The sequence below is a fragment of the Malaclemys terrapin genome, chromosome 1 (genome assembly GCF_027887155.1).
Source record: "Malaclemys terrapin pileata isolate rMalTer1 chromosome 1, rMalTer1.hap1, whole genome shotgun sequence".
Classification (NCBI taxonomy): Eukaryota; Metazoa; Chordata; order Testudines; family Emydidae; genus Malaclemys; species Malaclemys terrapin.
Genome location: NC_071505.1, coordinates 327,387,465 through 327,410,508, shown reverse-complemented (window position 1 = coordinate 327,410,508; position 23,044 = coordinate 327,387,465). Strand labels below are relative to the sequence as shown.

Here is a 23,044-nt window from a genome sequence, read left to right as displayed (position 1 = left end):
ACCCCTACAGTGTCACATGAATGAAGTACTGTATTCTCCTTCTCTTATATCTTAAAATGTTGTTGTCAGACAGCTGACATGTTTCACCCAAGACATGGCTGCAACTCTGGTGGGTGAAGAGATCCATGTTTCTAATCTGGATATGTTTGTTAGGATTTGAGATGATGGGTGCTGGATGAACAAAAAAGCTAATATTTTATTTATTATTACTTTGGTCCTTAGGGCTTTCTCGTTCAGGCCTATATCATTCATGAAATGCAAATGCAAATACACTATCTCTGTGCTATAGAAATGGGACTTTTGTGTCATTTGGGGCATAATTTCTCCTCCCGCTACTCCCCGAATTCCACTTAGTTGCACCTTGACTTTCATCCCCCTCAGGAATGTGAAGTCCGTAGTAATAACTACATGCAGACAACATTGTTTTCCCTAGATAAGATTATTCCTACCAACAAAAAACGTAAAACATTTAAGAAATGCAGGTGTGTATATATTATAAATTCATGCTGCAAAGGGTAGGAAAATAGATTGTGAAGTCAAATTAATCAGTATTGTATCTTAGCACTTCTTCTTGCTTGGACCTCAATAGGATTGGGACAGGACTATCATGGTGAATGCAAACCTGTGTTCCACATTTTGTCTACTTTCATTTCACTTTATGCTACTCACAGGGGATGCCACAAGAAAGCAATAGACACATCATCCAAGAAATTTGGTTTAGGCCAGTCTTCACAGAGTGACTGCAGGGCAGAGATGCAGACGGTCAAACATGTTGGAGGAATATAAAATTAGAAGACTGGAGGGTGGACTCCCACACCTTGCTACCAAACATACCAAACCCATGAAAAAAACACAGACATTGGGATTGTTTTTGGCTTAATTGGCTTGTGAGTTGCTTGCTGGCTAGTTTTTGGCTTGTAGCTTGTTGCTTGTTGTAGCTTATTGCAGCTTTTTTTTTGATCGGCTCCTGGCAAGCAGGGACAAGGGGGGGCAAGCGGGGGCAAAGGGGGGCAAGCAGGGGCAAGGGGCAAGCAGAGGCAAGGTGGGGAGAGAGTCAGGGGTGCACAGTGGGTCCACCACAGTCCCAGACTGCACGCCAAGGGGATCTAGTCACACAGAGCAGTGGTTCTCAAATGTTTTTTTTCATGGACCACTTGAAAATTGCTGAGGGTCTTGGTGGACCACTTAATGATCTTTCCAAATGTTGTTTGTACCATTAGCTAAGTATTGTAAAGTGCTTTGGATAAAAACACTATACATAAAAAAATTAATAATTAACTTTTTTTGTTCTACAAATTAAATTAAATTAATGGAGATATCCCATCTCCTAGAACTAGAAGGGACCTTGAAAGGTCATTGAGTCCAGCCCCCTGCCTTCACTAGCAGGCCCAAGTACTGATTTTGCCCCAGATCCCTAAGTGGCCCCCTCAAGAATTGAACCTACAACCCTGGGTTTAGCAGGCCAATGCTCAAACCACTGAGCTATCCCTCCCCCCAAATAAAAGCACACAACTCATATTTTAATATCAGTAGTCTTACCTTTCTAATGCGATGGATATGCCCTCTGTCCCCTGCTGCGGCAGCCCGTGAGCTGGGGCTGAGCAGGAGGGGGGTCTCTCCCTGGCAGCCGCAGCCCTGGAGCTGGGGAAAGTTACCTCTTTCTCTGGCCACCGCAGCACTGCACATCCCAAATTCCCCCCACCCCCTCTTTTCACCCCACCGCTCCCTACCACCTACCCCCTATTCCCTCCAAAGCCACCACCTCACCTTACATGTGCATCTTCTCCAGAGTCCAGGCACCTAATTAGTGGAGCCACGCCTGCATGGTTCAACTAATTAGGTGGGTGGCCCTTCATTCTCTCATGTGTGGCCGCCCAGGTGTGCACCTTAGAGGGAACTATCTGTGGACCATCTCAATGGAGTTCGCGGACCACAGTTTGAGACCCTCTGACATAGACTGTTGGGGTTCTTAGGGATCGGCTTGTTTTGGCCTTGTTTTGAAATGGGATTAGTTTTATGGAGGGAGGGATAGCTCAGTGGTTTGAGCATTGGCCTGCTACACCCTGCATTGTGAGTTCAATTCTTGAGGGGGCCACTTAGGGATCTGGGGCAAAATCAGTACTTGGTCCTGCTACTGAAGGCAGGGGGCTGGACTCAATGACCTTTCAGGGTCCCTTCCAGTTCTAGGCAATAGGATATCTCCATTAATTTATCCTGCTTTGAGCAGGGGGTTGGACTAGATGACCTCCTGAGGTCCCTTTCAACCCTGATATTCTATGATTATTGGCTTATTGTGAAAGTCAGGGTGCTTATTTACCAGGTGAAAGTTGGCAACTGTGCTTGCTACCCTCAAGGATTCATCAGTTAGGTGGCTGAACAAGCTAGATATTGACTTGTAACACATACGAAAGAAGACCATGGTGAAAATTGATTAGGGGAATTTTCTAACCCCTGCAAACAAGAGCAGAAACATTACAAGAAATACCAGTAGCAAATGAACCTGTAACTCCCCTAAACAACATGAGATAACATGTTTTCCACTCAATTTAAAAGCAGGAACTCTTTACGGACAGTACTTCCAGGCTATAGACAGACAAGAAAGTACGCTACTTCCCTGGTGTCTTCATTGTGCTGCATCAACGGGAGACGCTCTCCAGTTGACTTACCTTACTCTTCTTGGGGAGCTGGAGTACCAGAGTCGTCTAGAGAGCACTCTGCTGTCGATTTAGCGGGTCTTCACTAGACTTGACACCCACTGCATCGACTGCAGCAGCGTCGATCTCCCTGGTAGTGAAGACAAGCCCTGTGGCTCTAAGAGGGATGGTACAGAATTTGAAGTCTGGAGGACCTCTCTAAGGTACAAGGCCTCACCAGGTTGTCCTATGGCTGAATCATAGAATATCGGGATTGGGAGGGACCTCGGGAGGTCATCTAGTCCAACCCCCTGCTCAAAGGGGGGAGGGATAGCTCAGTGGTTTGAGCATTGGCCTGCTAAACCCAGGGTTGTGAGTTCAATCCTTGAGGGGGCCACTTGGGAATCTGGGACAAAATCAGTAGTTGGTCCTGCTAGTGAAGGCAGGGGGCTGGACTCGATGACCTTTCAAGGTCCCTTCCAGTTCTAGGAGATGGGATATCTCCATTATTATTAAAAGAGCTGCAGTGGCCATTGTATGCATTCAACTCCAAGTATGCACTTGAAAAAAGTTCTACTTGTGAGGTTAATGTCTAATGAATATTGTAGGAGAACATTCTGGCTCTCACTGTATTGAAAGCTGCCTGCAGTACAATAAACAGAGGGAGCCACAAATAGAACTTTTTGTTTTTTAACTGGAAAAAGTTTAATAGGAAAGTACCTCAGCCAGTGAGTTTGAGTCCCAAACCCCTTTTTTGTTTATTGTATCACATTTAATTGACTTGGAGGATAATGCGGAAAGTCAACTTTCTAGGCACGTAGAAAGTAACATGAGGAAGAACAAAAAATGGCAGGAAAAATGCAGATGAAGGCAGGGGGGGTTAATGTACATAATTTAAGCACTTGGGGCGGTGGATGCCACACACAGCTCAGTGCACAGTCATAAAATCCGAGTCTTGATGCAAAGATTGCTCAGAGGAAGATGTAATAAGCGGAGATATTCCACAATATGCTAACTACTAAAGAGATAGAGCAGTCATAGAAGACACTGGGAATTATAGGGCAGAGGAAGGCTAGGAACTGCATCACAGAATTATAAAAATAAGAGCTGGAAAAAACCTACTAGGTCAGCTAGGCTACCCAAACCAGTTATCTAGGTGTGAGGACCCTAGTACCAAATCCAGCAGCCTTATCCATTGCACTACAGTAATGTACTGAACCACTACCCCTGACTAACAGCTTAGTGCTTTTGCAGTGTTTCTCAAATGCGGCCACCAGGGTCTTTTCTTGCAGCCACAGCCATCTGGGCTGTGATGTGGGGGTGGGAGGAACCAAAACAGTGGCCCCTCTCCCAGAGCTGCCAGCAGTGGTTGGGTGCTGCCCCCCTCCGGAGACACAAGCTCTGGAGGTTCAGGCAGCTGGTGAATTCCCCGCTTTCCCAGGGAGAGGGGAGGCAGGCTTCGGCCGTGGGGCTTTGGGCTCCATCTACGCGGTGGCAGGCTCTGGTTCCAGGCTCCGACCTCAGGCTCACCACCCCTGCTATTGTTTCTGGGCCCTGCTGCTTCTCTGTCCACCTCCCCATTCAAGACTTAATTTGTCGCAGGGCTTGCCGGGGCTGAGTAAGTCTGCTGTGAAAAGTGGTATTAACAAACATACAAATATCACTTTTCACAGCAGAAGACTTACTAGCTAGCAACTCTGATAAGAAAAAAAAGTGCAACCAAAAAAGCAAAAGAAACAACAACAACAACAAGACAAGAACATGCAAAGCGCCTTATTTGTGTTTCTATCCTGTTTAGGTCCAGTAAAGAATAGAGACAACTATAAATTATTTTTATTACTGAGTCTGAAAAAAACCCTACAAAAATAAATTACAATGATTTGGACACGGATATGTGCATATTTATTTGTTTTTCCTAAAGTTAATTAATTATTTTAGAAAAAATTGTCAATGCGGCCACCAGCAAGAGTTGGTGGCCGCATTCTGAGGCCACCAAAAAATTTGTTGTGAAAACCCCTGGCTTAAGGCCTACTGACTTGCAGTGGTCACACCTCATGCCCCGATTAGCTGGACAAAAAGCATTGGGTACCTGGATTGTATAAAGACTCTAACAGGAAGAGGACACTGGCTGACCAATAGACCTGCTGGTTCCTACCTTGCCTGACTCTGCCTTGCCTTCTCGTCTCTCTGACTGGGCCCCTTACATGGGATCTTCTGGCAATTGACCCCTGTCAGAACTCTGACTATTGCCCGTGATGGCCTCTGATACTGATTGACCTCTCAGCTACCCAACACCTGCACACACTTGATCACTGCTCTGGATTGCCCCCTAGTCTGCCTTGGCCATTGGGCATCACAATGGGTCTGTTCCTGCTTTAAGCCCCAATTCAGCAGCCCCATTGCTTACAGTTGATTTAGGCACATGCTTAAGTACCTTGTTGAATCAGGGCATTAAGTTGCCCTTCCACAATATTTTCCTCTTACTAGTTCTATAGTTCTTATTACCCTGTTTGTTTCAACTGCTGCTTGTGCCTGTACATTCCATACATTAACTATGCTCTCTCTAAGGAATTCCCCTTAAATGCCTTTAGCGCCTGGACTGTAACTTAAGTGTGTGCCTCTGCTGTTCTCCTGCTGTTCCTGTATTTGACATAAGCTAATAATAGCCTTATAGCATTTATCTTCTCTAGTCCCCTCAGAATTGTGTTTACCTTAATGAGGCCCTCCTACTTTCCAAATAATCCACTGTAGATTTTCCATTCTGGTTGAATGCCAGAGTCCTTGAGCCGTGTTATCATTCTGGTTGCCCTCTGCTGTATGTTTCCCCTTTTTGGCATGCAATTTGTGTAATAAGTCAATTGGAACAGCACACGGCATTTGACTTCACTAGTTCCTTGCATTGTAGATAAGTTTTTCCAAAGTACATTCAATACTCTTGCTTTCAGCATGGATCACAGAATTGCATTTGCTGTTATTCCCTGCCCTGAAGGGTTAAAAGATGCATTCACCATAGCCACAGACAGTCTATATAATCTCATCATAGATCTTTCATCCAGCCACAGAGACATTATATCCCATGCATCTCATACTTTAACAGTTCATCACACCAACATTTGGTGGTGGCTTCCGGTATTAAAATATACAGGGATCTGGAGGTACAGTTTGTAACTCCAAGAAACATGTAATGCTGGGGAGAAACATCCATAAATGAATGATGTGCTATAAACAGGCTTGACAGAATTTCTGTTTTTTTATAATGTTGATGGATAACATTGATGTTTATTTAAGCATTTTTTTTATTTTTATTTATGTAAATGTTCACAGATGTGAGAAATTATGGGGGAATCACATAATTATTTAATAATGGTAGACACTGAGATTCAAAAAGTTAAAGCTTTATAAACCATTAAAACACAAATTGTCAATATCACATGCCAAAATATGCAAAATAAATATCCTTAAATCAACAAATCCTACCCATTTTAAAGCCACATTTCTAAAATAAATAAATAAATAAATAAATAAATAAACCACAATTAAAAAAGAAAACCACAAAACGCAGCCCAAAACAAAGTCCAGGCCTCAATGACTCTGGAGGAGTGGGAAAGAGAGAAATATATTTCTGTGTGTATGGTTTGTAATACAGATGCCAAAGTTGTATGTACCATATAAGAATCTAGATAGATAGAAAGATAAGTCATGTAAAAAATGTACACCAAGGAGAACAGCATATTGTAATCAATTTATGCAATAGTAGAACCAATTTATATTTTGTGGATTCCATTATCATTATGCTATGTATTTATAAAAAGGAAGGAAATTCATTTTGCTGGTTCAGAAGTTCTTGAATATATGGAGCCAAGGAACAGACTCATACAGAGTCAGGAATTTCCTTGGCTTACTCCACTGCAAATAAATCACTGATGTAATACTTTAAAAATGATAAACAAGTGGAGCTTGTGTCAATACTAGCAATTCTGCAGCTCTTCCTATCAGAGGTGGCTCCAGGCACCAGCGCAGCAAGCCCTGGGGCGGCAAGCTGCAGGGACCGGCGTGCCAATCGCTGTGAGGGTGGCAGTCAGGCAGCCTATGGCGGAGTGCCTGTGGGAGGTCCACTGGCCCCATGATTCCTGCGGCAATACGGCGGCGGGTACGCTGAAGCCGCAGGACCGGCAGATCACCCACAGAAATGCCGCCAAATCTGCATGACTGCAGACTGCCCGCAGGCGTGCTGCCAAAGGCCGCCTGACTGCTGTGCTTGGGGCAGCAAACAACATAGAGCCGCCCCTGCTTCCTATATATTTACTGCCTAGCAATGTATTAAAACAAGTGTAGTAATAGCAATAATGCTTTGCACTGCTGGCAGTCTCAGGATCATTCTTAATCGTGTATATTACAGTAACCTCATTGTGGTAGGTACAGTGCAACCACAGAGTAAGGCAGTCCCTGCCCCAAAGAGCTTACAGTCTAAATCAGAGGTGGGCAAAGTACTGCCCGGAGGCCACATCCAGCCCGCAGGACTGTCCTGCCTGACTGCTGAGCTCCCGTCTGGGGAGGCTAGCCCCTGACCCCTCCCCTGCTGTTTCCCCTCCTCTGCAGCCTCAGCTCACTGCGCCACCAGGCAGCTCAGCACCGGTGCACCCCCCGCAGGGAGGGGGGGAGCAGGGGAGAGCCGGGAGGGAGGCTCACCTGCAGCCTCAGGGGAGCAGGCAGGAGGTGCGGATGGTGGGAACGCGGCCGGAGGACTCAGGAGAAGCACCGGGCGGCCGCGCAGCCGGCCGGAGAGAAGCGGCGCTTTAAAGGGGAAACCACTGCTTCTCTCTGGCTGCGCGGCTGCCCCTGCTCCTCCTGAGGCCTCTGCCCATGTTCGCAGGGCCACATTCCGAAAGGGGCTGGGGGGGAGGGTTGGATAGAGGGTGGGGTCCCGAGGGAGTTGGATAGGGGGTGGGGTCCCAGGGGGGCAATTAGGGGCGGGGGGTCCCACGAGGGGGGCGTTCAGGGGATGGCAGGGGATTGGATGGGTCAGGGGTTCTGAGGGGGGCAGTCAGGGGGCAGGAAGTGGGAGGGAACAGATAGGGGGCAGGGGGCAGGCTGTCTGGGGAGGCACAGCCTTCCCTACCCGACCCTCCATACTGTTTTGCAACCCTGATGTGGCCCTTGGGCCAAAAAGTTTGCCCACCCCTGATCTAAACAGACACAAGGTATAGGATATGCAAGCAGAGTGAGCAGTGTGATGGCAGAAAATGTTATGTTCATGTAATCCCCTTTTATTTTTCTTATTTCATGGTGTTCAGTCAAAAACACTTATTACTGTAATTACAACTGCTGTTTTTACTTGCTCTGAGCTGATATAGAAACATTCCCAGACAAGGTGGCGGTATAGAGCCTTGAGTGACTGCAAAGTAGTTGCTGTTTCAGCACAGGAGAGGGAGCGCAGGAAGCTGTTAACCATGCTCAGTAGCTGTTTGAAGCTGGTGTGAAAGGCTTCATTAAGGGCAGATATCCCTGCATGTACACACGTTTTGCCAGCATGTACACACAAAGAAGCTGGAAGATCCTGGTCATGCAGTAGTGAGTTCCGTCAGGTGTACAGCACTGGCAGCCATGTTGAGCACCTGTCAGATCCAGCCCAGCCCTGCAGGCAGGGGCTCTAGGCACCAGCAAAGCAAGCACGTGCTTGGGGCAGCCCATTTGCAGGGGCAGCAGGGATCCAGCATGGGAGCTGAGAACCAACAGGGGGCCCTGGGAGCTGTAGTTCCTTGGTTAGCTCCCTGCCTATAGAGCCAGCCCTGGAGCAGGGAAAGAACTACATTTCCCAGCATTCCCTTGGCCACTACCAACAGGAAAGAGGGGGAGGGAGTGAGGTAGCTGAGACCTCATGCTGCAGTGAATGGAGAGCTGCACTGTGAAGGTAGGGTACCATATTTTAACATTCAAAAAATAGGACACTCCAAGGGGAGGGAGGGTAGTCCCACCCTGCCCCCATCCACTCCCTCCGACTGCCCCCCACAGAAACCCCAACCCATCCAACCCCTCCTGCTCCCTGTCCCCTGATCACCCCCTCCCGGGACCCCTGCCCCTAACTGCCCCCCAGGATCCCACCCCCTATCTAAGCCTCCCTTCTCCTTGTCCCCAACTGCCCCCTCCTGAGACCCCCCCAACTTTCCCCCTAGGACCCCACCCCCTACCTGTCCCCTGACAAACTCCCAGGACTCCCATGCCTATCCAATCGCTGCCTGTCCCCTGACTGCCCCCCCAACCCCTGACCCATCTAACCCCCCCTTCTCCCTGCCCCTGACTGCCCCCCCTGAACCTCCGCCCCATCCAACCCCCCAGCCCCCTTACCGTGCCACTCAGACCAGCGTGTCTGGCTCCACGCAACGCCAGGCACACTGCTGCATACATGCTGCCGTGCTCCCCCGCAGAGCCACAGCCCCCTCCCCCCCCAGCACCTGCCTTCCAGATTTGAACACCTCAAAATTCAGGAGTGCTCAAGCTCAGTTTGGGCAGCTGTTACTTCATTTCTCCCAAATCAAATATACTGATCCACTGTAACTTGCTGTAGAAAAAGTAGGATAAAATTGAGCAAGAAATGCTTCCCAGTGGTTATTAGGACTGGAATTGCTATTTTCAACAGCCATTGCTTTTTTGTTTGTTTGTTTGTTTGTTTGTTTAAAAGGAAGACAGTGATATTGCATTGGCAAATTCCCCATAGAAAGAAAGAGAGGAACAAAAGAATGAAGAAAAGTTGAGGTGCCTTTATTATTTATGTAGGACAGTCTTATAATATGCATCCAGATATCCTCCAGTCACACAAGCTGAAAATTGTTCCACTTTACTGCAGTTCTGTAACCATATGGGAACCAATCCTGTCTGTGTTCTGTGCACATCTAAAATTCCTGCTGAATGACCCACCGTGGGAGCGAGTTACCAGTGACCCAGGGCTGCGGTGGAAGGAGGTTGCAGTTGTAGGGGGAGAGAGCCCAGGGCTGGGGCGGCAGGAGGTGTGTGTGTAGGGCAATGGTGGGGGGGAATGATAGAGCCCAGAGCTGGGGTGGCAGGAGGTGTGGTTGGGGGGGGGGGAAGAGCCCAGGACTGGGGCAGCAGGGGGGGGGTCCAACGAGGAGCCCAGGGCTGGGATGGGGGGCAGCCAAATTTTTTTTTGCTTGGGACAGCAAAAAACCTAGAGCCGGCTCTGCCTGCAGGGAGAAGATAGAACTGCCAGGGATAACCCAGACTGAATCTGTGGGTTGGATCTCAACACAGTTTCCTGTATCTTTATAGAAGTCAGTGAGATTGAGACTCAGAAACACTAATAAGGAGGAATCACAGACGGGAGGCAAAATGTCTTTGCAAGGTGTATTACATCACTGAACCGAAGACACAGTGTGTGCTTAATAGCTAGGCTTGCCAACCCTCCTCGTTTCGCCGGGAGTCTCCTGGAATCAGGCCCTATCTCCTGGAGGCTACCAAAGCCAAACCAGGAGATTTCAGGAGCTAAAAGTCTGGCGGTGCAGCGGGGCTAAGGCAGGCTCCCTGTCAGCCCTAGCCCCATGCTGCTCCCAGAAGCGGCCCGCACATCTCTGCGTCCCCGGGGGTGGAGGGCAGTGGGTGTCCACCATTGCCCCCACCCCAAGTGCTGACTCCGCAGCTCCCATTGGCCGGGATCTGTGGCCAATGAGAGCTGCGGGGGAAGTGTTTGCAGGTGCAATGAGCCCCCGGCCCACCTCCCCTTCCCCACAGGGACATGCTTTCCCCTTCTGGGAGTGGCGGGGGGCCAAGGCAGGCAGGGAGTCTGCCCTAGCTCCGCTGCAATGCCAACTGGGAGCCACCTGAGGTAAGTGCCTCCCAGCTGGAACCCACACCCCTCATCCCCTTCTGCACCCAAACCCCCTACCTCAGCCTGGAGCCCTCTTCTGTGTCCAACTCCCTCCCAGAGCCTGCACCCCAACCTCTTGCCCCAGCCCTGAGCCCCCTCCCACACCCAAACTCCTTCCCTGAGCTTGCACCCTGTACCCCCTCCTGCACCCCAACCGCCTGCCCCTGGCTCAGCCTGCAGCCTCATCCCACGCTCCGAACCCCTCAGCCCCAGCCCAGAGCCCACACTCCCTCCTGCACCCCAACCCCCTGCCCTAGCCTAGTGAAAATGAGTGAGGGTGGGGAAGAGTGAGCGATAAAGGGAGGGGGATGGAGTGAGTGAGTGGGGTGGGGCCTTGGGGCAGGAGCAGGGCCTTGGGGAAGGGGTGGGGCAAGAGTGTTTGGGTTTTGTGTGATTAGACAGTTGGCAACCCTACCAACAGCTACAGTCATTGTCAAGTTTTTTTTCTTATTTGAAGTTATGTATGTGCTAAATAGTGTGGATGCTGAAACAATTGGTTATGTGATACAACTAAATGTTTTATTTAATTGTCAATATAATACCCAGCATGAGCCTACATGAAAGCAGAAGATCTCCCTTGTCAGATGTCCCAATCCCTGTATCTATATTGTAAGGTTTTATAAATACATATATCTTTGGGTTTAAACCCTGTGTTATAGTCTTCATTTTAAAAGGAAACACATTTCTAGTTAGTCATGTTCGTGTAGTTAGGGGGCATTGTAACTGTTGTTCTGTAACAATTTTTTTTCTAGTGTTATTCATAAAAAGGAATAGGAAATTATTAACTATATGTGCGTAACTGTCTTATGGTAAAGATTGGTACTGGATTCCTAAGGAGGGAAAGAAGGTGAATCCTATTATAATTTCCTTTCCTACAGAAAATCCTGCTGTAGTTTCTTGCAAGGATAAGCTTTCGTGGGTGAATACCCACTATGTCAGACGCATGTAGTGGAAATTTCCAGAGGCAGGTATAAATATGCAGGAAAGAATCAGTCTAGAGATAACGAGGTTAGTTCAATCAGGGAGGATGAGGCCTAGTTGGCTAGCCATTCACAGTCTTTGTTTAATCCTGAGCTGATGGTGTCAAATATGCAAATGAACGAACAGGAGTACTTGTGGCACCTTAGAGACTAACAAAAATTTATTTGAGCATATGCTTTTGTGGGCTACAACCCACTTCATCAGATGCATAGAATGGAACGTATAGTGAGGATATATGTGTATATGAAACAGAGAACATGAAAAGGTGGGAGTTCCCCTACCAACTCTAAGAGGCTAATTAATTAAGATGAGCTATTGTCAGCAAGAGGAAAAAAAACTTTTGTAGTGATAATCAAGATAGCCCATTTAAGACAGTTTGACAAGAAGGTGTGAGGATACTTAACATGGGGAAATAGATTCAATGTGTGTAATGGATCAACCATTCAGCTTTTCTGTTGCAAGTTGAAGTGTTCTCCTACAGGTTTTTGTATATTGACATTAGGAATTAGGAATGGCAATATACAAAAACCTGTAGGAGAACACTTCAACCTCCATGGACACACAATAGCAGATTTAAAGGTAGCCATCCTGCAGCAAAAAAACTTCAGGACCAGACTTCAAAGAGAAACTGCTGAACTTCAGTTCATTTCCAAATTTGACACCATCAGCTCAGGATTAAACAAAGACTGTGAATGGCTAGCCAACTACAAAAGCAGTTTCTCCTCCCTTGGTGTTCACACCTCAACTGCTAGAAAAGGGCCTCATGCTCCCTGATTGAACTAACCTGGTTATCTCTAGACTGATTCTTGCCTGCATATTTATACCTGCCTCTGGAAATTTCCACCACATGCGTCTGATGAAGTGGGTATTCACCCATGAAACTTATGCTCCAATACTTCTGTTAGTCTATGAGGTGCTACAGGACTCTTTGTCGCTTTTTACAGATCCAGACTAACACGGCTACCCTTCTGATACTTGCAAGGTTAGGAATTCATGGTCTGTGAAAATACTTTAGAGAAATTCTGTAGCACAGAATTGGTAAGTAAATTGACTTATCTTTCTTCTACATAGGTTACATTAGTTCCACATTTGGGGGAAAGGTTTACTTAGGAGGGGATCAGGTAAATGTTACATAAGTATTACCATAATTCCTGTTTTAGAACACTGAAGCACAGCGATATTAAGTGACTTGCTTTAAACCACACATAAACTCTGCAGCAGAGGCCAGAATAGAAGGTAGTCTCCTCAGTCCAGTGCCTTTACCACACGGCCATCCTTCCTGGCCGTGTATACACTCTGTAGTCAAGAGAGGAACAGCCAGATTTCAATTGCACAACCCATATGGGCCATTAACTGTTCAAATTGTCAAAACTACCCCTTGGATTTAAAACCACATTTAATGTGCCAGAGAATTGTTTTTGTTCACATTGGACATTGGTCCAAATGTACTCAGCCAGAATTGCCAGAACAAACAAAGGCTGGTGTAGTAAATCATATCTGGGCGTGCTCTAATCACATTTGCTATGGGATCGTCCTAGGTTTAGATAATTCAGGGAGGACATAGCTGGTACAACTGAAAAGAGGACAGGTTTACTTGGACCCTTCACTGAGCTCTGCATTCATTTCACAAACAGATCTAGTCAACGCAACCCACCATGATCCTTCCCGCTCAAAAGAAAATGGTTCCCTTAAATATCTCTGGTCTGATCCTGAAAGGAACTGAGCATGTACTAGAAAGTTCTGAGCACCCTCAACTCCTGCTTTAATCCCATTGACCTCAACAGGAGCTGACGGCATTCAGCATCTTGCAGATTCAGGCCCTAGGGCCCATTCTTGTACCCATTAAAGTCAATGGGAGTTTCACTACTGACCTCAGTAAGAGCAGGACTGTCCTCTTATGTCTCAGTCCTGGAAGGTGCTGACTGCCCTCCACGCTCAATGAAGTCAATGGAATTATGCATGTGCTTAAATTTAAGCATTTGTTTAAGTGCTTTGCAGGACTGGGGCCAGAGCGCTCAGGATTTTGCAGGATCGAGCCCGTTGGGGCATGTGCTCAAGCCTGAATAAAGCAATGGTGTAATCAAAGGCAGAATTTGGCCCTTGATGTTAATCAATGCCTATCTCTGAAGAGCACATAGAGTAGGTCTAATATGGCTGCAAAGGTTGTTGCACTAGTCAAGGCACATGGGCCCAAATCTCCAAAGGTATGTAGGAGGATCTGGCCCATGATGAATTGGACTTTCTAGTGCTGTAATTTCTCCCAAACCTATGAATAAACCACTATCCAACATTGCAGTTTTACTTGGCGATATACCTATCTCATAGAACTGGAAAGTACCGTGAAAGGTCATTGAGTCCAGCCCCCTGCCTTCACTAGCAGAACCAAGTACTGATTTTGCCCCAAATCCCCAAGTGGCCCCCTCAAGTATTAAACTCACAACCCTGGGTTTAGCAGGCCAATGCTCAAACCACTGAGCTATCCCTTCCAATGGTTGTGAGTTCAATCTTTGAGGGGGCCACTTAGGGATCTGGGGCAAAATCAGTACTTGGTCCTGAGTGAAGGCAGGGGGCTGGACTCTACGACCTTTCAGGGTCCCTTCCAGTTCTAGGAGATAGGTATATTTCCATATATAAAAATAAAAAAAATAAAGTTTAATCTAGACATTTCAGAACAAGCCATCCTCATCTTTTCCCTCATTCTTTGTCTCACGAAGAAATGTGCGATAGGTTGAAGGTTTGGTCTGGTATGCACTGATTTATGAAAACTGAAAAGAAATAAAATATATTACTCAAAAATAGATGCATCCATCCCACCTTTCAATGAGAAATGCTATTGGATGTGGTTCTGTCAATAGCCCCTGGGTATCCTAGAGAGGGAAATTAAAATGACACTGCTATAAACAATCAGAAATTATATTTTGGGGTATTTCAATCTGTTCTCTTGCAACTTGGCTGTTGCTCAAGTAAATTGTTTTTTTATTGTTTTTTTTCCCCCAGTAGAAAGTCTGATTGGATTCTTTACATACGGTACAGTACATTCCAGCTGTCCCTATTTAGCAGAGAATGCCCTGTTTGGGGGTTGGTTTTGGTTTGGTTTTGTCCTTGATTAGCAATGAAATGCACCCGCTTCCCTCTCTTTTCATCCAAAAATCTTCTTTTAATCTAATGTATTTCAGTGGATCAAAAGGGGAGGTCCCGATTCCACCTCCCACTAGATTTCCCTGTTTAATAGCATTCAGATCTTGGCATCCATGACATTGAGAGGAAATACAGCGAAGCTGTGCTAGTCTTGCTCCCTCTCCCTGCCCTTGATTTTCATGCTCACAGAAATAGACTCAGTAGCCATCTGTATCTCCCCTTCTAAGCAAGTTGAATGTCAGCATTCCTGGGGTTCTTCCAACATTAGACAGCTCGGGGGAAGTTGCTGGTAGCTAATTCAAACACCAAAGGTGGCTCAACGTTTTCCACTATCGATATGTTCTTTTCATCCTGTGGGTCTTTAAAAATCCATGTCTCTGTAGCAAAGAGGAAGAAGTACCATAAAAGGACCTCTTCAGGTAGCTTATAAAAACTTTTCCCCCAGGAGGGATTGCATGCACACTCCTGAGTTTGTTTAAGGAAGAGAGCCCTCTTATGCCCTCTCGACACTATGAAAAGGGGGGTGTGTTTAAAATGTGATTTCTAAGATGCTGTAAATGTCTGGTATAGACAGGGCAAGTTGTGGTTTTACCTCCATTTAGCAGATCGAGATGAACCCCTATTTTCTGTTCCAGTCATCACTAGTGCTGTGTTTAGAATGAAGGGGGAAGAGTTAAGCTTTAACTGACTATTGTATATGATGACTTAGGCACAGATCCTCAAGGGTATTTAAGCTTCTAATTTCCATTGATTTTAATGAAGTTAAAAACCTAAATACCTTTGAGGATCTGAACCTTAGGTCCTGATCCAAAATCCATTGAAGCCAATGGAAAGATACCCATTTGTATGTTGCACGTAAACCCCTCGAATTAAGCTGTTAAGGAGAGAGCAGAAAATACCCTGGAGCTGGAGTCATTAGTTTTCTATCCACAGACACAGGGAGCCACTCAACTCCCAGCAAGAATGAAAAGGCCCATGATCCAATGAACGATATCATTCCCTCTGCACCCAGTACCAAAGGGTGGATCCCAAAGAGAGGTCATTTTAAAATTAAACTCTTGCTATTTTACTGGCAGTCCTGTAATATTTGGTGGTTTTCTTAAAGCCCCAATTCCTGGAGTCTTGAAATTACAGGAGAATCTGTTTTTGTGCGTGTCTCTTTGTTTGTTTTTAATGTAAGTTTCTAGCCTTCCTGGTTGTGGAAAAAACCTTGAAATTGTAACTCCGAAAGGCTCGAAAACCTGAAGGCAAATAACCCCACCAAATGTGGTGTCTTTGAAATTATGTGATTTCAAAGCCAACTTCATGGGCAGCTCTGACTCATGATTTCTGAACACACACAATGGCAATATTCGATACAATGGGTTGGAAGGGGCCTGTGTGAGCCTCTGGTTAATAGAAGCAGCCTCTGGACTCCTTCAAGGAGCATTTCACCTGTCATTTCATATAAAAAGTTTGTTTCACGCCCTCCTCTTTGCAAAGATGACATGGAAAATGTAAACTGATCATGAAGGTTGAAAGAAAGAAGCAACTGGCTGTCACTCCTGCAGCAGTAGGCTGGGTGGAACTGAATGGTCCTCCCCACACACACGCGCACACACACTTGATGTAAATGTCCCTAGCCTCTGTCCCTAGGCTCTGTTTGCCAGAAGCTGGGATTGGGTGACAGGGCATGGATCATTTGATGATAACCTGTCTGTTCATTCCCTTTGGGTCACCTGTCATTGGCCACTGTCAGAGGACAAGATACTGGGCTTGATGGACCTTTGGTCTGACCCAATATGTTCTTATGTAAATAAGTTAGATGCATTTGGGGTGGATCCCAAAGAATCTTCTCTCTAGGCCTCGGGTGATAGGCTGTACAAACTCCACACTGGGCAACAAGAGGTTAAGGAATTGATTTGGGCTCAGCCAGCCCCGTCCTGCCACACCTGCAGCAAATGCTCCATCTACTGGAGGAATTAAAAGGCAGGGAATTAGCTCATTTAGGTGGTAGAGCTGGAGGTGAGCAGACCTGCAGCCCACAGCTCCAGCAGAGCAAAGCAGAGCAGAGGGAAGCCTAAAGGCTCTGACATAGCTGCCCAAAGGGGCCCTCCCTGAGGGAAGGGAGGACCCACCCCAGAGACAACCAGAGAGGGAAGTATCCTATGGACCTTGGGCATTGGTAACTCCCTCTTACTTCTTTTGGTTTGGTTTTCCCCACCAGGGGAAGGACTTGGACTGAGCTGAGACTGGAGTGGATGGCAATGAAAGAGGCCCAGAAAGGACAGCCTTAAGCAGCCTTTGTTACCAGACTACTGGTATCCCAAAGGGCCTTGGGTCAGAGCCCGGTGGAGTGGGAGAGCCTGGGCTCCCCTCCCCACAACCCCCTTGGCAGTCAGGGGTTGTGGCCGTGACCACTAGGCCATGCTCCCCAACCAGACCCTGAGTGAAGACCATTACAAATTGGTGGAGAATGTGGGCAACATCCCACCCCTGAGAGAAGGAGGGATTGACTGACCTAGGTGGCCAAACAGACTGATTTAGAACAGCATAGGCTGGTAGGCCAGTGATGATAGAACAGTTGCTGAAATGGATGAATGAGAACCAGCAGCAGTAGCAGCAGGCAGCGCAGCAGCAAAAACAGCAACAGCTCCTGCAGCAAATGGCCACCCAGCAGCAGCAACAACAGCAAAGGTTAGTTCAACAAGTCATGGTGTTGATTCAGCCCCCAGGGGTCCTCTGGAGCTTCTCCATCAGGGGGCTTGGACCCAAGCCCAAGAGCCCCATCAGTACCCATGAAGCTCACAAAGATGGGCTACGTCAACATCATCAAGGAGTCCTTCCGCTGGAGGTTCCGGGGATAGAGGTACCCTCCAGGGGCCCGACCCCGGGTTATGGCCCAGAAACTGTGAGACCTGTGTTGGAGGTAGCTAAAGCTAGAAGGGCGGACCAGAGAAGAAGTGACCGAATTAATCCTGGTGGAACAGTTTGCCCAAATCCTCCTGAAAGGGGGTACAGACTGGGTGCTCAGACATCGACCAGAGTCACCTACCGACACCATAAAACTATCTGGCAGTTGAGACAGCTCTAACTCCTGCTTCGGAGCCAGTGTTTGACTCCAGAGGGACCCCTCAACAGAACGGGAATGAATGGTAGACCTTGTCGCCCCCCGCCCCTCCCACCGGATACAAACACCTATTGGTGATAGTAAGTTATGCTACTCGCTATCCTGAGGCAATCCCACTATGTAACACCAATGCAAAGACTATTGCCACAGATCTATTGAAAGTCTTTGCTCGAGTAGGAGTAACCGAGGGGATTCTCACCGACCAAGGCACGAACTTTATTTCCTGCTTGATGAAACAGGTCTGTTATCCTCTGAAAATAAAGAGCCTCTGTACCTCAGTTTATTACCCGCAAATGGATGGTCTGGTTGAACGTTTCAACCAAAACCTGATGCGGATGCTGAAAAGGTTTAGGTCAGAAGACCTGCGTCATTGGGATCGACTGATTTCCCCCCCCCCTCCTGTTTGCCATTTGGAAACTCCCATAGTCCTCTACTGGCTTCTCTCCATTCAAGCTTTTGTATGGGAGATGGCCCCAGGGAGTCCTCAACCTGGTCTGGGAGATGTGAGAAGGACAAACTCCGAATGTCCTACAGTATGTGTTGAGACTCAAGGGGAGACTTGAAACTGTGGGAGAATTGGCTAAAGAAAACCTCCTCACTACACAACAGACTCAGGAATGTGCCTATGACAAGGGAGCACAGGTATGTACTTTCAGGCTAGGTCCTCCTGCTACTCCTGAGTACAGAGTCTAAACTACTGACCAAGTGGCAGGAGCCCTAAGAAATTGTTCACCAAGTCAGGCCAGTCAATTATGAGGTTAGACAGCCCGACAAACGGAAGCCCACCCAGGTCTATCACATCAAGCTGCTGAAGGTGTGGGAAGAATGAGAAAGCCTATTCATCACCCCGTACCCCCCCTGACCCAGAACTGGGCCCCAAGTACCTTGTGCCCTGTCCCCAGGGGTTATACAAGTGAGGGAACAACTTCTCCCTGAACAATGGTCCCAGATGCAGAGCCTAATGAAAGCATTCTCGATAGTGTTTTCCTCCCAACTAGGAAGGACCCACCTCACACACGACCACATCCAGACCAAACCTGGACAGATCATCCAGGAGAACTCCCTGCCTCTTCCCTGGAAGTGTGTGAGTCCGTAAAACAGGAAGTCCAGACCACATTGAAGTTTGGGGTCAGTGAGGAACCCCACATCAAGTAATGAAGCCCTGTCGTATTAGTCCCAAAGCCAGATGGCACTATCTGGTCTTGCATCAACTTCAGGAAGGTTACTGTGATCTCCAAATTTTACTCCTACCCCATGGCCCATGTGGATGAACTGTTAGACCGGCTGCGCGAAGCTCAGTATATCAGTAACTTATACTTAACAAAGGGGTATTAGCAAATCCCACTCATGCCAGAATCACAAGAAAAAAATGCCTTTGCCATTCCATTCAGCTTCTACCAGTTTTGAACTATGCCCTTTGACTCCATGGGGCACCTGCGACGTTCCAACATCTTATGGACCAGGTTTTGCAGCCCCATAACTCATACACTGCAGCATATTTAGATGAAGGAATCATCTACAGCTGAACCTAGGAAGAACACCTGGCACAAGTTGTGGCCTGTGACAGGCTAGACTAACAGCAAACCCAGCAAAATGTAAAATAGTGAAAGAAGAAACAACCTACCTGGGATACATTTTGGGGAAAGGCCAGATCTGGCCCCTTATAGATAAAAATTTAGGCCCTCAACAACACCCCATGCCCTACCACCAAGAAAGAGATCAGGAGTTTTTTGGGACTTGCTGGCTACTACCGCCGGTTTTTTACTGAGGTTCTCAATGATCGCAGCCACTCTCACAGATCTGGTTACGAACAACAGCCCCAAGAAAGTGCACTGGTCCCAGGCCTGTGAAAAGGCCTTTCAAAAACTGAAAGAAATCCTCTGAACAGAACCGGTCCTATTCAGTCTGGGCTTCTCCAAAAAAATCATTTTAGGCGCTGCTTTATCTCAGGATATAAAAAGGGAGGAACACCCTATGCTCTATTTGAGCCAAAAACTGTTCCCACGAGAATGGGCCTACTCTGTCATAGAGAAAGAGGGCCTGGCAGTAAAACAGGCCATAGATTCACTCCAATACTATCTCCTGGGAAACCCATTCAAGTTTGTCACCGACCATGCCCTGTTAAGATGGCTAAACTCCATGCAGGACACAAACTCCCACCTGATGTGCTGGTACCTGTCTCTCCAGCCCTATGTGTTCCAAATTCAGCATCGAGCCGGGAAAACCCACCAGACTGCTGACTTATTTTCCAGGGAAGGGGGGGAGCAATCAGATGGCCCCAGCTCTCCTGGCTTCATCTTGAGGGGGAGGATGAGTGATGGGGTGTACAAACCCCAGACTGTCCAACAAGGGGTTAAGGAGTTATTTGGGGCTCAGCTAGCCCCACCCCACCACACCACATCTGCAGCAAATGCTCCATCTGCTGAAGGAATTAAAAGGCAGGGAATTAGCCCATTTAAGTGGCAGAGCTGGAAATGAGCAGACTTGGAGCCCACAGCTCCAGCAGCGCAGAGCAGAGGGAAGCCTAAAGGCTCTGATACAGCTGCTCAAAGGGGGTCTCCCTGAGGGAAGGGAGGACCCACCCCAGAGACAACCAGAGAGGGAAGTATCCTATGGACCTTGGGCATTGGTAACTCCCTCTTACTTCTTTTGGTTTGGTTTTCCCCACCAGGGGAAGGCCTTGGACTGAGCTGACCCAGGGAATGGGGGAGACGAGAGGAAGTGGCCCATGGAGAACAGCCTTAAGCAGCCTTGGTTGCCAGACCACTGGTAGCCCAAAGGGCCCTGGGTCAGAGTCCTGTGCAGTGGGAGGGCACGGGCTCCCCACTTCTTTTTAAAAAAATAAAATCCTAAATTCTTACTGAGCATGCTCTGGGTCCGCAGCATCCATCTCAGAGTGGGGTGATTTTTGTTTATTCAGAATGGAGATCAGAAACACAAAGCAGAGACTAGAGAGTTTTCTCTGGTAATACCTTAATCTCTCTGTGCCTCACTTCAGCATAAGTAAAATGGGGATAATAATACTTTTCTCCCTCCTGATCTCTTTCTGTGGGGCAGGGACACTTTCTTATGTGTTTGAACAGTGGGGCCTTGATCCTGGCTGGGGTGTTTTAGGCATTACTGTGATACAAAGAATAATTAGAATACAGGCGTTTCTGGTTCCCCAAACCTGTGTATTCCTCTATAGCATATTGTCTATTATACACAACTCGTTGCTATTGTGTTTTAATTTCTTTCACATTATTGATCCTTTTTAAAGCTTATAGAATTTGGCATGCAGACCATGATCTTCATTGCTCAGGCAAGGGCTGCAGGACATGCCACTAGATCGTATGAACCAGTCAAATTGACGAAAATGCATTGGCTGGCGTTTTCTGTCACAGCATTTAAGATAGGCATATTACACACACACACACACACACACACACACACACAGAGGGAACAAAGAATAAATACGTCAGTGAAAACTACTGACATGACATAATTACTCTATAAAAATTCATGGTAGTTGTGTTTTACTTCATTTGCATATATGGCTGAGGAAACATGGAATAAATGGATATAAGGTAAATTAAGAAAGCAGCTCTCTCTAGATTCTTGGGGAATTAGAGAACATTGTTTTTGACACAAAAACACTGTGTTTGGACAGGTATTCAAATTCCGTAGGGTCACAGGTTGTATGACTTTCCAGAATGTACAATACTTCATTCCATGATGGTAGTGCTATAGCTAAAGCTTCATGTAGCCTTCAGGGAGTAGCAGGATTTGTGCCTCGTTAAGGGAAAGGGGCAAATACAGAAAAGGCTTTCCCTGCAATACAGTGTATGAAAATGATTTAAAGGAGCAAGGTTGCTGATGTGTATCTAGGCACAATCCTGAGAGATACTGAGTTCCATCCGCTCCCGGCCTAGGCAGTGGGAACTGAGGGCGCTCAGCACCTAACAGGATTGCGCACTTTGTCTATGTGCATTTTCATTCTGAACTGAACCAAATACACTGGATTTATGGTAAATAAATGGTTCTTGCAATTGAAGTCCCAGATATGGAGGGGAGCAGTTTTATGTTGTAACTATTATAGTAATCCCTATTAAGCACGTTTTGTACTGTACAAACATAGATTAGTGTCAATTCTCACAACACACCTATGCAGCAGATAAGGTTGGATTCTAATACTGGCTCATCTCCAGTTCAGAGATCGAAAGCCAAAGCAGAGACATGAAGACCTCTGTAGCGTCACAAAGGCAAACCATGGCAGAGGCCAGATTGGAGCTCAAAACATTCCTGGTGCCAACTCTTGTGCTCATATAATGCTGTCTCTCTCTAGCATGCTTGAATATGCAGATAAAAGTTGCCCATGTGGCTGGTAATTTGAAATTCCATCTGTGATATAAAGTGCAGCACGACGGCCTATCTCTGCTCCCATTAAGTCAGGAGTTTAATGCAACATACACAAGATGTGATTAGGCATACTTCAATGCTAATGATAGCCCTACATTTTCACTAACCATATGCTAGATGGTAGTCACCAGTGACTAAATAGTATCATGATGATTCCAATGTAGCATTTCAAAGTTAAATACCTATATGAAGTAAAGCAAAAAAAGGTGTTCCTACTCATTAGAGCTCTGTGCCAGTCATTTGGTATGTATGGCCTTGGGCAATGGAAGTTATCTTTGAGGATCTGGGCCTTAGCTTCTCTTTCCTTCAGTTTCCCCATTTCTACAATATCTGGCCCCATCCTACAATCCCTTTCTCACATGCTTAACTTTAAGCACAGGAATAGTCTCCTTGACTTCAATGAAACTGCTTGCATAAAGTTAAGCACATATGTGTCTGCAAGATCCGGGCTTTGTTTTTGTTCCAGGGGTATTGAGAGGTTTAGATCATCTGTGTTTGTAAATTGTTTTGAGATCAAAGGTATTTGGCTGACGTACTATGATCTGTGTTGTACAGAAGGCCAGACTAAATGATTTAATGGCCCCTTCTGGCCTTAAACTATTGAATCTGCAGATGGAATAATTCAGGGATGCAAAGTGTTTTCTTAACGAAGATCAGGAAGATTAGTAAACCACGTAGTAAACAAAGCTTCAAAAACAGAAGTGTGTAAAATAATGCAATAAGTAATCAATGACCACACCAATGTCAGCCATCTAGTGGGCGTATGTAGTAAGCAACCAAGAGTCAGCATATTAATACTCCTTTCCCACTCCCCTGCCCCAGCATTATTCCAAAGCATATCTTTTTTCAGGGGTGATCTACTTCCCTATCTAAACTGAATGACAACAAGAAATCTGAAAAACTAAT

At 46.6% G+C, this 23,044-nt stretch overlaps 1 long non-coding RNA gene across 1 annotated transcript in view; it reads right to left on the bottom strand.

The window, feature by feature from the left end:
* Window positions 1-23,044, bottom strand: part of LOC128830040 (uncharacterized) — a 63,781-nt gene that overhangs the window by 1,156 nt on the left and 39,581 nt on the right. The gene's annotated exons all lie outside the window — the stretch shown is intronic.